The 13,020-nt window shown below is 41.6% G+C and overlaps 1 long non-coding RNA gene across 1 annotated transcript in view; it reads left to right on the top strand.

The window, feature by feature from the left end:
* LOC147916927 (uncharacterized) overlaps positions 1-13,020 on the top strand; it is a 94,794-nt gene that overhangs the window by 36,573 nt on the left and 45,201 nt on the right. The window contains exon 2 of the long non-coding RNA XR_015552534.1: positions 9,079-9,215. This is a non-coding gene — a long non-coding RNA (uncharacterized LOC147916927). The remainder of the gene's footprint in view (positions 1-9,078; positions 9,216-13,020) is intronic.

Genomic DNA, 13,020 nt, shown 5'->3' with positions numbered 1-13,020 from the left:
GGTCAGCAAATGCAAAGAACATGAAATAGGACATAGCTGGGCATATTGAGGGGTCAGAAAGGTGATCAGTGTGGTCACAGCAGAGTGAGCAAGATGGAGCTCTCAGGGGATGAAGTTCCAGAACCTATAGGACTCAGGAAGGAATCTGAATTTAATCCAAGTGTTTCCTGGCCAGAGTGATTGTTTATTGATCATGGAGTATGACCGGAGCACAGATCCTAGAACTTGGCTTCATGGTTTGTTTGACCATGGGCAAGTTGCTTAACTTCTCTGTGCCTCAGTTTCCTCATCTATTAAATGAGGATAAATACCATAGAGTGGTTGTGAGATTTAAACAAGTTAAACTGATAAAGGATTAGATTGGGGCTTGGTGCATAGCAGTTGTTCAATTAGCGTTCAACACTGTAATCTCTTAGTGCTTATTGATTGTGTAATCTATGCTCAACATTGTATTTTTGCCCTGTGAATAGTTCTTATTTATCCATTCTTCTCCAGACTTCTACACTCCATTCTCAGACAGAGAACGTTTCTAATATGAATGATTTACTCTGCTTAAAAAACAAAAACAAAAACAAAAAACTCTAGAATGCCTTCCCATTACACTCAAATAAAATCCAAATTCTGCCTTGGAAGGCCCACCATGATCGAGACCTTGTCTACCCTTCTGCTTCTGCTCACACTCTCCATCCCATCACTCACTGCAGTTTAGCCGTACTGACTGCCTTTCTGTCCCTAGAACCCACTAAGCTCTCTACTGCCTTTGGCCATTTACGTTCATGTTCTCTGGATGGAAAACCCTGCCACAGATTTTTGCTCTTATCAAATCTCCTTCTCCTTTAAAACTGGAAGAGGGAGAACCTGCGGATGATGAGGCTATCTAGGATTTGGTTAAGAAGTAGGCGAGTTTTTAGAAAACCAGAGAGAGCAAAAACAAAGCACGAAACACTATATTGGAGTTGTTGACTCTTGGCGATAAAAAAGGACTGTGTCAAAGAAGGCACCCAGCCACGTGACTTAAGGAGTGGTGAATGGTGATGGCATTGACAAGACACGTATTATGGAAAATGTTGTGTTTTCTGACTAGGGGATGGAGTGAAACCTTTGATTTGTAAACATACTGAATTTGAGGTGAAGCTGGTGATGAGACACGGAAATTAAAGTGTCTGAGACGTATTGTAATGCAGACTGTGCTTGGGTGAATGGGCCACATGGAAAAATATTGATTTGGGCAACATCAGCTTAAAAATTAATGAGTTCTCTGGGGGGCAGTAAGAGTTGGAAGGGAAGATGGCCAAGAGCTGAGACTTGGGGGGTGTTCAAGTCCCCCAAGGTGGGAAGGAGGCTGGAGAAAGGCAAGACCTAGTCAGAGAAGCAGAAGAAAACCTTAATCGTCAAGTGCTGCTAAATCGGGTGTATATTCAGCAGAAGGTGGCCACCAATGACCAATGGTGCAGTGAGGATGTTAGAGAGTGCCCTAGATGGAACTGGGTCTTGAGTATAGATGCAGAATGCCTGCTCTTTCATTGTTGTTTAATTCCATTTAATAAATTTATAATAGTAAGTGGAATAAACTAATTTCCATTCTTATCCTTTTGCTGTTAACTTCCCCAAATTGCTCCTGGGGTATAGATTTTAATAATCGGTTCCATTTTTCCCTTACATCATTTCTTGCAGAGCAAACTTTGGAAAATTCTGACCTACCTCCCATCCCCTCAGAAAATATTACAGATGAATTCCTGTAGCGTGTCTTTGTCCCTCCTATGAAGAACAAAGTGAATGAATGTATTTGAATGCAAAGGCCTTGGGTTTTGCCATTAATTCTGCTGTTTATTATTGGGCAATATTGGGAATAATTCATATAACCCTATAGTTCAGTCTCATCATTTGTACAATGGGACTTGCATTAGCTTCCACTGACCAGCAAAGGAGTATAAAAATATAAGTTAATGTTGTAAATGATTTTGCTCCCCACAGATGGGAGACTCTATGGGCATGCCAAGTTATTTTTCTGTGTAGTAGAGACAACTTGTGCTTGGGTATGAATCCATTGGAAACATTTATGGGAAGCTATAACCAGCTTTCTTTGAGCGTTGAAATGACATATAAAACATCTTTTCAAAATTGTAATTCTTCCATAACACTTGATTGCTTGTATTTCCAAATGGGCTATGTCCTCTAGCATGCCCAAGGCTGCGTATCTGTGATGCCAGGAAAGCTGGTAAGAAAGTAAAACATTCAGTCAGTTGGTTTGTCGTCATGAGTCCAAATGATTGATTATTTCAAGTTTATTTTTTATTCAGCATAATTTATTTTTTATTACTTTTTATGATGAATAAATGTGCTGATTATTAAAAAATCAGAGATGCATGCAAACATAAAGAAGAAAAACAATGAAGTCATAGCCTCAACACTCAGAAAAAACCTGCAGGAGCATTTTGGTGTATTTCTTTCCAAAGACTGATTTAAAAAAGAAACAAACATAAAACTGAGCCAAATGACATCCACGTACACCTTGCATCTGTGATCTCCCTTGGTCCTCCTGCCAGTGCTCTGGGGTAGATGATGGTCCATAGACTTGCTGGACCCATAAGGATCTGAATGTCAAGGACTGCAAGAAACTTGATCAAGAGCATCCTTAGATAGCTTGTGGTGGTTGCAGGATGTGTCTTCTGACTCAAAATACTATAGCTGCTTCCCTTACACTGGACTGAGTCTTGATAACTTAGCCTGCCAGAGAGAATCTGGTTCTATTTCAACATCTTTTATCAAAGTATTTATGTGATTGTCACTTGGTGTCACCTTCCTAAATCAACTTTTCACTTCTGTACTATCCCAGAGCCTTAAACCAATAATCTAAAAATTTTGAAGTTTTTGTCGCAATTTGTTTCCATGTTCTCGAGAGCACTCTGGGGTACTTAGAGTGGCCTTTCAGTTGCTTAAGGTTCAACTACCTTCACACACCTCTGCCTTTTTATACTCTAGGAAACTTTGTCAATTAACTACTTCATGCTTTTCCCTTGACTGCAGTTACTGCGTCTTCCTCCATCTAAACAAATAGCAATGTTAGAAGAGAGATGAAGGACAAACACTCCAATTTGCTGGTCTTTGGAGCCTTCAGTGATAACCGGCCATCTCTGAGCCTTTTGATACTGAATTGCTCCAGAATGACATTGTTCTTGCAAGATTCAGATTAAATTTTAAAAATGATTATTAATAGACTTTATTTCAAAGGACAGTTTTTTATTTATAGGAAAATTGAGAAGATAGTATAGATGATTCCCATCTACCCCACATCCAGTTTCCCCTATTATTAACATCCTACAGTAGTACGTATTGTACATTTATTACAACCCATGAACCAATATTGACATAATATTTTTAACTAAAGTTTATACTTTAATCACATTTCCTTACTTGTAGCCTAATGTCCTTTCTTTGATCGTCAGTCTCATTGAGAACCCCACATTACGTTGAGTTGTCATGTCTCCTTAGGTTCCTCTTGGTTGTGACAGTTTCTCAGACTGTCCTTGTTGACATCGACAGTTCAAGGAGTGCGGGTCAGGCATACATATTGTAGGATGCACCTCTATTGGCATCTGTCTCAAGGTTAGCCTAGGGTTATGGGTTTTGACGAGTAAGATCTCGGAGGTAAAATGTCGTTTTGATCACATCCTATGAAGGGTACATGCCGGCAAGATGACTTATCACTGTTGATGATGACCTTAATCGTCTGGCTGAAGTAGTGTTTCTCAGGTTTTTCCACTGAAAAATTGCTCTTTTCAGATGAACTTTTGCCGTGCTTCTTTTGAGCATCCCTGAACTATGTCATTTAAAAATCACATCCCTAGTTTCTACCCAGGGAGTCTGCAGATGAGCTGAAGAGTGGCATTGTTATTTGGTTAAGACTGTAGATGTGAATCTGAACCAAGGAAGTAATATAGTTGTCCTTTATGAGAGCATTGTCATCATATTTCCCTGAAACAAGGAGTTGCTCGGTCAGTTCTATAAGATTTTCTTTAGCTTTTGGATATTTGGGGCTGAGGAAAATGCTTTATGAGTTTCCAGGGCCATGTCTCCCAATTCTCTTGCAGCTCATGATGGCCGCCTCAACTTCTTTTCCCCCCAGCTAGATTTTCAAAGGAATATTTATCTTAATCTTGCTTTTGGTGCCCCAGATTGATTCCTGCCTCTTAGTTCCTGCAGGTGTTGATAATGATTTCGCTTTAAAGCCAGAGCTCCAGGGGTAATGTTTCAGTTTTACGCTGACTAGTAATCTCATCAGAGTTTGTCTTCCCTGATGGCCCATTGGGTGGCTTGAGTGGATAAACCCTGGTGTTTCCTATTCTTTTTTTTTTTTTTAATATCACACAGTTGGTGCTTTTTTTTTTTTTTGAGGAAGATTGGCCCTGAGCTAACATCTGTTCCCAATCTTCCTCTTTTTTTCCTTTTTTCTCCCCAAAGCCCCAGTACATAGTTGTATATTCTAGTTATACGTTGTTCTGGCTCTTCTATGTGGGATGCTGCCTCAGCATGGCTTGATGAGCGGTGCGTAAGTCCATGCCCAGGATGTGAACCGGTGAACCCCGGGCCGCGGAAGCAGAGCCCTTGACCTTAACCGCTGTGCCACCGGGCCAGCCCCTGGTGTTTTCTAATGATCAGTACATAGTTGTCATTTTCACACCAGTAGTGTGGTTTGGTTAGACAAACACTGCCTAGAATCTGGAAACTTGGATTCTGATATCCCAGACTGATTTCATGCATTAAGATTTTGAAAGCCCTTTGACTGCATTGACTTATTTGAGCTTCCTTAACCCAATGAGAATGATGAGGGGAGAGAATGTCTTCCCATTTTGTAGAGGCCAGAACCTCAGATAACAGACTTTGACTGAGGCAATAAGTCAAAGAGGACTCAGACTAGGGCCAGGACTTGTGGCTCCAAGATGTTCACTGTTCACTATCTCAGAGCCCTTAGGTGGGCATCAGGGTGGTCTGGACCTCCCTTAGTAAGCTAGACAATGGAGGTTTGGCCAGAGCAGGGATGGGGCAGGACATACACAGCAGCCAGGATCTGGGTTTCTCACAAGAGGGCATCTAGAGTCACTTTTGGGAGGTGTCTTCATTGCTGGCTTTTCTAAGACCTTAAAAGCCATTGCTGAAAGATTCTTGCCTGAGGAACTGGCCTATAACTTCCCTCTTCACCGGCCATAATCGGGTCTGAAGATGACAAACTCAGATGAGGAGACAAGCGAAGTAGGCACACACACATCCCGGGGGAAAGCAGAGCTGATTGTTACAGAAAATGATTGTGTTAGAAACCAAAATATCTAATACTTTTCCTTCCTTCTCTTTCAGAAACAAACTGGCCATTTTCTCAAAATGGCAAGCAGTGCATCAGGTTACCCAACAGCAAAAATCCAGAAGTTCCTCCCCAGTATCAGCTATTCACATTTTTTATTTAGGCAACTGAGTTTTGTTGATACCCAAATATTATGAAAAACAAAACCTATGCAAACTGTATGTTTTGTAAGGTCATATTTTTTTCCCTGGGTTTCTAAGGCTTGAATGTACGCATCATCCAAGACCTGCTTTTATGGTTTGTCAACAAGATCACTCCATAAAATACATTCTGATATCTCACAGCTGTGTATAATTTATTCTGTCTATCCATGCAGCACAAATAAAATTTTTATTTGCATCATCTAAAAGAAGTACCAGTGTATGAATACATAAGCAAAGCTCATAAGAAACAGTCTTCTAACTACAGAGACTGCTGGGGGGATATTGTGCCACCAGTTAAAAAGCTGAGAGATGGCTTCATTATCCATGTACATAGATAATAAATACTGTACTCAGCAAATAGTGTAGTTACTCAATTTCTTAAAAAGGTTGCACAGCCTTCTACAAGAGCTGGCACAGCCTGCCTGTAAATTCTCCTTGGAATAGTTAGAAATAAAGTCTTTTAGAGGAAAAATAATTTAGCCAAAAAGGACTTCTTTTGGCTTAAGATGCTGGAATATGTAGGTGAGGGGAAATGTTCAGTGGTTGGAGTATTGTGCCTTCAGGAGAGTAAATAACTGTCTTTCTCTGTTACTAAGAGTCTTGGAGGAAGAAGGTCCAGAGAACTAAGAATGTTCTTTATATTTGGTTTGTGCAGCTTCAGCTGATTATCAAATAGGAGACCTCACAAGCGCCTTCCCAGCTTCCGCAGGATCAAGGGTGTGGACTTGCTCTCTCTCCTAGTTCCTCCACTGGCAGAGGCGTGCTAATGATAAGCTAGGAGACCTGAATTTCATGGCGCCATCTCCTTCCTTCTAAGACATACAGCTTCTCAAGCAAGTTGTATCAAATGCAAAGACTTTTCTCCAAGTATCTGGGGCCTGGGTGAAAATCCTCTAGGCCTTTGAGTACGGTGGCTGGAATACCCATGGAAACCATCCTGTCCTCCCCACTGCAGCCAGGTGGCGGGTGATACACGACTCCAGTTTTAGATTTAACAAGCCCTTGGACAATTGGATTTGTGACTAACTATTCAATTTAACAATTCACTTGTGCTGGAAACTTAACTGACAGAACTGCCAGGAGTAGCTCATCATCAAATTGGTTTGTTTATATAGAAGAAATTTTAAAATGCTTGCAATCATTTTCTTAATAGTTTTACCTGACATTTTAACATATTAAAATAATGGCCAGGGTAACTCTTGGCACATGGCATAGTTTTCATTCGTTGAGGGCAAAGTTCGATGGATCTCGAGTTTTTACTCCATAGTTGCTGGCATTTCAAAGCCTTTTTGTTTTGTTTTGTTTTTTGTTTTTGTTTTTTGTGAGGAAGATCAGTCCTGAGCTAACATCCATGCCAATCCTCCTCTTTTTGCTGAGGAAGACTGGCCCTGGGCTAACATCTGTGCCCATCCTCCTCCATTTTATATGGGACGCCGCCACAGCATGGCCTGACAAGCAGTGCGTCGGTGCATGCCCAGGAGCTGAACCCAGGCCGCCAGCAGCGGACCGTACGCACTTAACCGCTACACCACGAGGTCGGCCCCTCAAAGCCTTTTTAATCCAGTTCAAATAACACACCAGCTCCCTTTTTAAGATAAGTTCAGTTAATTGCACTGTGTTATCTAGCTCTGCAGGAGCTGTATAAAGGATCAGAACTCACTTTGATTCAGTTAATTCCAACATATGAATTTTACTGAGGTTCCTAAGCAAGAGAGCTGGATCTTGGCAAAGCTTAGAGAGTAATGCTGCGTGAAATGGACTGAATCTTCTGGGTGAGGCTGTATTTAAGAGATGAGGGTCCTGGCAGTGTAGACAGAACCTGCAGGTGACATTGAGGTGTACTAGCCTGAGGCAGAACGAATGGACTTTTGGATGGAAGCCTTCAGGTCTAGAGCACCTACAGAGAACCTGTCACAAGGTAGATGGTTATAAATATGAGTGAATACGAATGAGTGAGTAAATGAACAAACAGCTGATGCGTGGTAGAGATGATGCTGATGCAGGGGTATGTCTTACTCCAAAGCCCCTGCTTGTAGCCATGCGGTGCTACCTTGGGGCACACTGAGGGCATGAAGTCAAGCTGCTGGATGAAGTTCATTTGTATAAGATCTGCACACTGCCATGGCTGCCCCCTCTGCAGCCAGGAGAATGACTTCTGATGTCTTCCATTCAGATAGCCCATTCTTTCCACCTCCATCCAGCCCTCCACCAGTGTCCACAGATGTCACCACCTGGAGCCAGCCTCCTCTGCTTGCACAGCCAGAACCCTCATCTCCTGAATATGGTTCCTCCTGGAAGACTTCTTATCCCGGCTCCAAGCACCGTCATCCTCCTTGCTCACCTGGCTTATAGTCCTCTCTCTCCCTTTCTCCTCCCCACGTGGCCGAGCAGCCAGCTCACCCCTCTGCCACGGGCCATATTCTCAACTCTCAATTCATCCCTGTTCCCTTGGTCCTGGACAACTGGGAGTTTTAAATGCTTTGTGACCAGCTTGAGAATTTTTCTGGAGAGGCTGTGTCAGACAGTTAATACTCGAGTAGTAATCCTTTTGTAACCTGAATATAACTGCAGACTTCCACATCGAGAATGATAAAATGGTGTGGATTTAAAAGTATTTGGGGAACTGTAAAATGTCTAGGATTAAAATTTCAATACCATTTGTGCCCAATAAATGCAAACTCTTTAGTAACTTAAAACTGTGCTATTATGACTCAGGTCTGAAAATTATGAGTCCTGGTTGAAGAAATGGGAATAACATGTGAGAGAATCTGCTCCCATCCTTTACCTTGAGGGATATACTGTGGTCGCACCAAATAGCAGAAGCGTGACCTCATAGGAGAGCAAGCCCAGAGAAATTACCGTATTTGTTAAGAAAGCGATACACTCTCCAGAAGAGAAAAATGTTATACTTTCCATTAGAATTGTTTATGGAAATGGGCTAAATTGAACCTCTGTCGGTATATTAACTGGTTCGACAGACAGGACCCCAAGAAACAAGATCATATAATAGTTTATTGAATGACTTAATTTTTTTTTTTTACGTAAACCAGTCTAGTCAGTCTGAACTGGCAAATTAATTTTGTCTATAGAATCACTCACTGAAGCATATAAAATTAACCTCCGCAAGTGGAGAGAGGAGAATTGGCATTGTGTTTAACTGATTCGCTGGGACTTAAGTAAATGGATTTAGTCTTAATACAGCTAAAGCCTTGCGACTTTTAATAGAGAGCTGATCTTAGGCAAAGCATGAATTCATCATTTAAAAAGTCACTGCTTGTGTGCTTTTGTTGCTTGTTGAAGGATGGAGTTATATACTTTGACTGTGATAATCACCCAGCACATGCTGTAGGTCTCGAAGGAAAAAATTAGCTTTTGTTTTTTTTTGTTATAAAATTTTATGGTTGGATTGACAGAGAATTCATCAGTTTTAACACTTGTGACTTCATAGATTATAGCATTCCCTGGGCTTAGTCAACTTGCAGATATCTTCACTGACTCATTTACGTCACAAGCTTCTGATGCCAAAGTCTTCCGACCAGAGTGAAGAATGGGGCTGTTTTGTTTTGTTTTTTGATGCAGGGGTGAACTTGGGAAGCAAGTTAGCATCTTCCGTGCAACAGGCCCAAAGGAAGGACTGGGGAGGAGCTGATGAAGTCATCAGTGCCTCTCTCTTAAACGGAGACCCCTGGGATGCCACGAAGAGCATCGACTCAAAGGTCAGCATTTTTGTTTTTTTCTTGACTTTCTGGTGGCTGAAGTTTTAAAACCACATTTACTGCATTTGCATTCTTTTATTCAAGTTTGCCTTTATTTTAATGCTAACTTTATCCTTATAAAGTGAAATCTTTATTCTTACCGAAGATAAAATACAAACCAATTTTGATGTGTCAGTTCTGAGGAGTGGCCAGCAGTATTTGCATCTGTTGAAAGTCATTTTTCAAATATACACCAGGGATGACATTTCCAGATATACAACTTCTGTATTTGTTTTCACTGAGTATTGGGTAATTTTCTCTATTTATGTCTATTTCATCAACATTTTGGTTTTACCAATCGATTACTGGTAGAAACATTTTAATACAACTTTTAAAAAAAATTTGTAGTGAGTTTTAATGCAGTTTTATACTGTGTTTACTTTGACACGCTTCATTTGAGCCTTCTATGATGTAAAAGAATAATATAAAATAATTGAAACATTAGTGATTAAATTTAATATTTTGATGAGTTTTATCTGCCAAATCTACGTGACTTTCTTAAATTTCAGAACTTGTTGGCACAGTTGGAAAGTGAAAAAATCTATAGAAATATGAGCTCTTTGGAGAGAAGATACAGATGGCTTCGTCCTTATGTTATATGGAACTATTTTTAGATTATTTTTTCTGATAGAAAACAGATTTTTTTTAAAGAGCAGTTGAGATCATGAAAATCCTCTGTAGCTTTCTGGAAGGGCTGCAGTGGGCCACCTTTATGTGGGTAATGATAATATGATTTACATCATTCATTTATTTTCTAGAGAGGCTTTCAGTTGAAAGGGAGCATTTGGAAAGACTGGAGGTTTGGTTAAAGGATCTGAATGCCAAATCTGCACTTTTTGAATATTATGGTTTCATGGAGACTGTTGCAAATTGAATATACAAAATACAAGTCAATCATGGTAGTATTGATGATGTTTCCTGGAAGAAAAACTTAAGACATTAAAAAACATTTTGTCATGCCATTAATCAGCAAAATCAGAAATGATTTGATAGGTGCAGTAAAAGAGAAGTATAGTATTTTATAAAGAAAGTCTGTCTTTAAAATATTTATAGGCACTAATTAATAATAGAAAAATATAGAATAATCTAAAGTTTCTTGGGTGATAGAAGCTGTTATTTAGCAAATAAAAGTACAGCATGCACCCTTACACTTGGACTTGAGATAAACAATGAATTTTTTTGTGTAAGTATATCCCATGCGATATTTGGGGACATACTTATACCAAAAAATTCCTCGTCATTTATCTGAAATCCAGGTTTACCTGGTGTGCTGTATTTCATCTGGCAGCCCTCCCTGGGGATGTCAGGGCACCAGCTGGTAAGGCTGGCTGCGTGCACCTGGAATGGACCAGCTCAGGTCGGCTCTGGTTTCTGACCTCCAGCTTCATCTTTCTTGCCAGCCAACCATCTTGCAGACATCATGAGGTGTGACGGAGGAGGAATCGGCACATCTGCCGCTGGCCAACCTCACAACCTGAGGACGGTCGGCCACCAGCAGCACCATCTTTATAGAAAACTAGGAAAAACCATTATTGTTTGATAGCTGTCCCAGCTCCTCTGGGATTCGACCTCTAGGATTAGAACCATGGAGGTAGCAGGTACATACCCACTGTACTAAAATTACTCCAGGTTACTGACATGATTTAAGGGAATAAGGACCTAGGGGATTTGGGGAACGGTATTTTGTTGTAATGCCGTGGGGCTCATCTCAACATATGGTTCATGGAATCAGCATTATGGCTTTGTAATTACAATATGTGTCCATATGTGGTGGTTAACCAAGACCCTGCATGAAAAGGGGTGCATGTAAATGTCTGTTAATGTGTATACATGTACCTGTTTGCTGGAATTCTCTATGGGATGTGTGTACCTGTTGTGAGAATAGGGATTCTCGCTAGTGACGTGTGTCTTTCCTTGTTATCAAACATAACAGCGAACATTTTCATTTTAAACTGCATCATCAGAGTGTATCTTCAAGTATACAAGACATACTCACATTAATGAATATTTTTGTTGCACAATTGTGCCTGCCGTGTCTTAGAGTATAGACTTTTAGATTTGCATTCTTGCTCCCCTGTTTCTTTCTATTCAGCCAGTTTTTAACTGAGCACCTATTGTGGACCAGGTGCAGGTATACAGTTCACAAAGAAGGCAGACGAGCTTTCTGCCCCTGTGCAACTTACATTCTAATGAGGGAAATGTAAACAAAACAAATTCAGATTATGATAGTGTTAAGAAAGTAAAAACACATTACAGGGACCAACAGGGGGGATATATTTCGATAGGTTTCCAGGGAAGACCTTTCTAAGAAGATGATAAGCTATTAAACTTTTTCAATAAGTTTAAAAGAGTCCGACTTCTGCAGAGCAAGTGTGTGCAAGGCTGATGTGCAAGGAGCAGGGAGGAGCCTGGTGTGTCTGGAGTGGGGGAGATGAGATGGTCTTGGGATGATGCAGGAGCGGCAGGGCCCAGCACAGGGTGGGCTTCAGTGGGTCCATGTGATGTCACTGTAGAAGTAGCAGCCTATAGAAACGAGACACTCATTGAGAGAAGATGATAGACTGTAGCCCTCTTTCTCTGATAGTTAAACATTCTGATTTTATGTGACTTACCAACCCGTAACATGAATTCATGTAATTATTCTTCACAGAGGTAACTCATGCAGTATTCACAATAATGAACGACATTCTTTATATGTACAGAAACACCTAACTCTTAAACATCCTTTCTATCTGGAGGGCCATCAGAAGTCCGGTAAATGGGACCTGAGAGTGTAAACACATGGTTTCTAGTTGGGAATGCCACAAGACCCTGGGGACTGAAGCAATAACGTAGAGAAGGGATCTGAAACTCTAAGTCAGGTCCCCTCTGGTTTCCCTCCAGATAGCTTGCCATAATGTTTTTCCGAAAATGAAGATGTAACTCATCCCAGTCCTGCTTGAAGCCTTCAGAGGTGGACCTCATGTCCACAGCACAAAGGAAAACTCTAGGCTTGGCAGAAAAAGCACATCTCTGTGTGGTCCCGACTCTCTTGCCATTAACAGCCCCTCCCTGCCCCCCTGCCCCAGGACACCGTGTTCTGATCTGTACCCCCTCAAGTACCTCCCCAAACCAGCCGTGGACCCTTATCCTACCAGGCCAGTGCACAAGGCCACTCCTGTGTCCGGCGGGCTGAACTGATCACTTGCCCCACTGCCCACTGCGCTTGTTTCAAAGCCCTCGGGGATGGAAGGCAGTAACAAGTTCCCAGGAGTTAATCGTTCATTCACAAATATTGATTAAGTGCCTGTTGTGCACTAGGCACTGTTCTTAGTGCTGGAGCCTCATCTCTGCCCTTATGGTGCTTCCACCAAACTGCAAGAGGGGAACGTGGAAACAGATAAATAATATGACTACAGGTGGTGCTAAGTGCCTGAGGAAAAATACCGAAGGCCAAGGGTAAAGGGTCAGAGGTGGGGTGCTTGTGGACGGGGTGGTCAGGAGAGGGCTCCTTGTGGAGGTCATATGTCAACAGTGACCTGAAGGAGGTGACTGGTGAGCCAGTCGTGCAGAGATCTGGGGAGAGGGAACAGCAGTGTAAGGCTGGAACAGAGGGAGAGAAGGACAGAGTGTGAAAAGGTCGGCAGGGCCCAGGTGAGGTATGGCTGGGGTGGGAAAGGACCACAGGGCTTTGAGCCTGGTTGTGACAGTGAGTTTTAACAGAGCTCTGACAGCTGTGCAAAGACCCCAGCATGGGGCCCTGAGTGGAAACAAGGAGAGGAATGGG

This window comes from Ceratotherium simum, chromosome 6 (genome assembly GCF_057802395.1).
Source record: "Ceratotherium simum simum isolate JZ-2026a chromosome 6, ASM5780239v1, whole genome shotgun sequence".
NCBI lineage: Eukaryota > Metazoa > Chordata > Mammalia > Perissodactyla > Rhinocerotidae > Ceratotherium > Ceratotherium simum.
The sequence above is the reverse complement of the archived record's forward strand: the minus strand, read 5'-3'. Positions and strand labels throughout refer to the sequence as shown.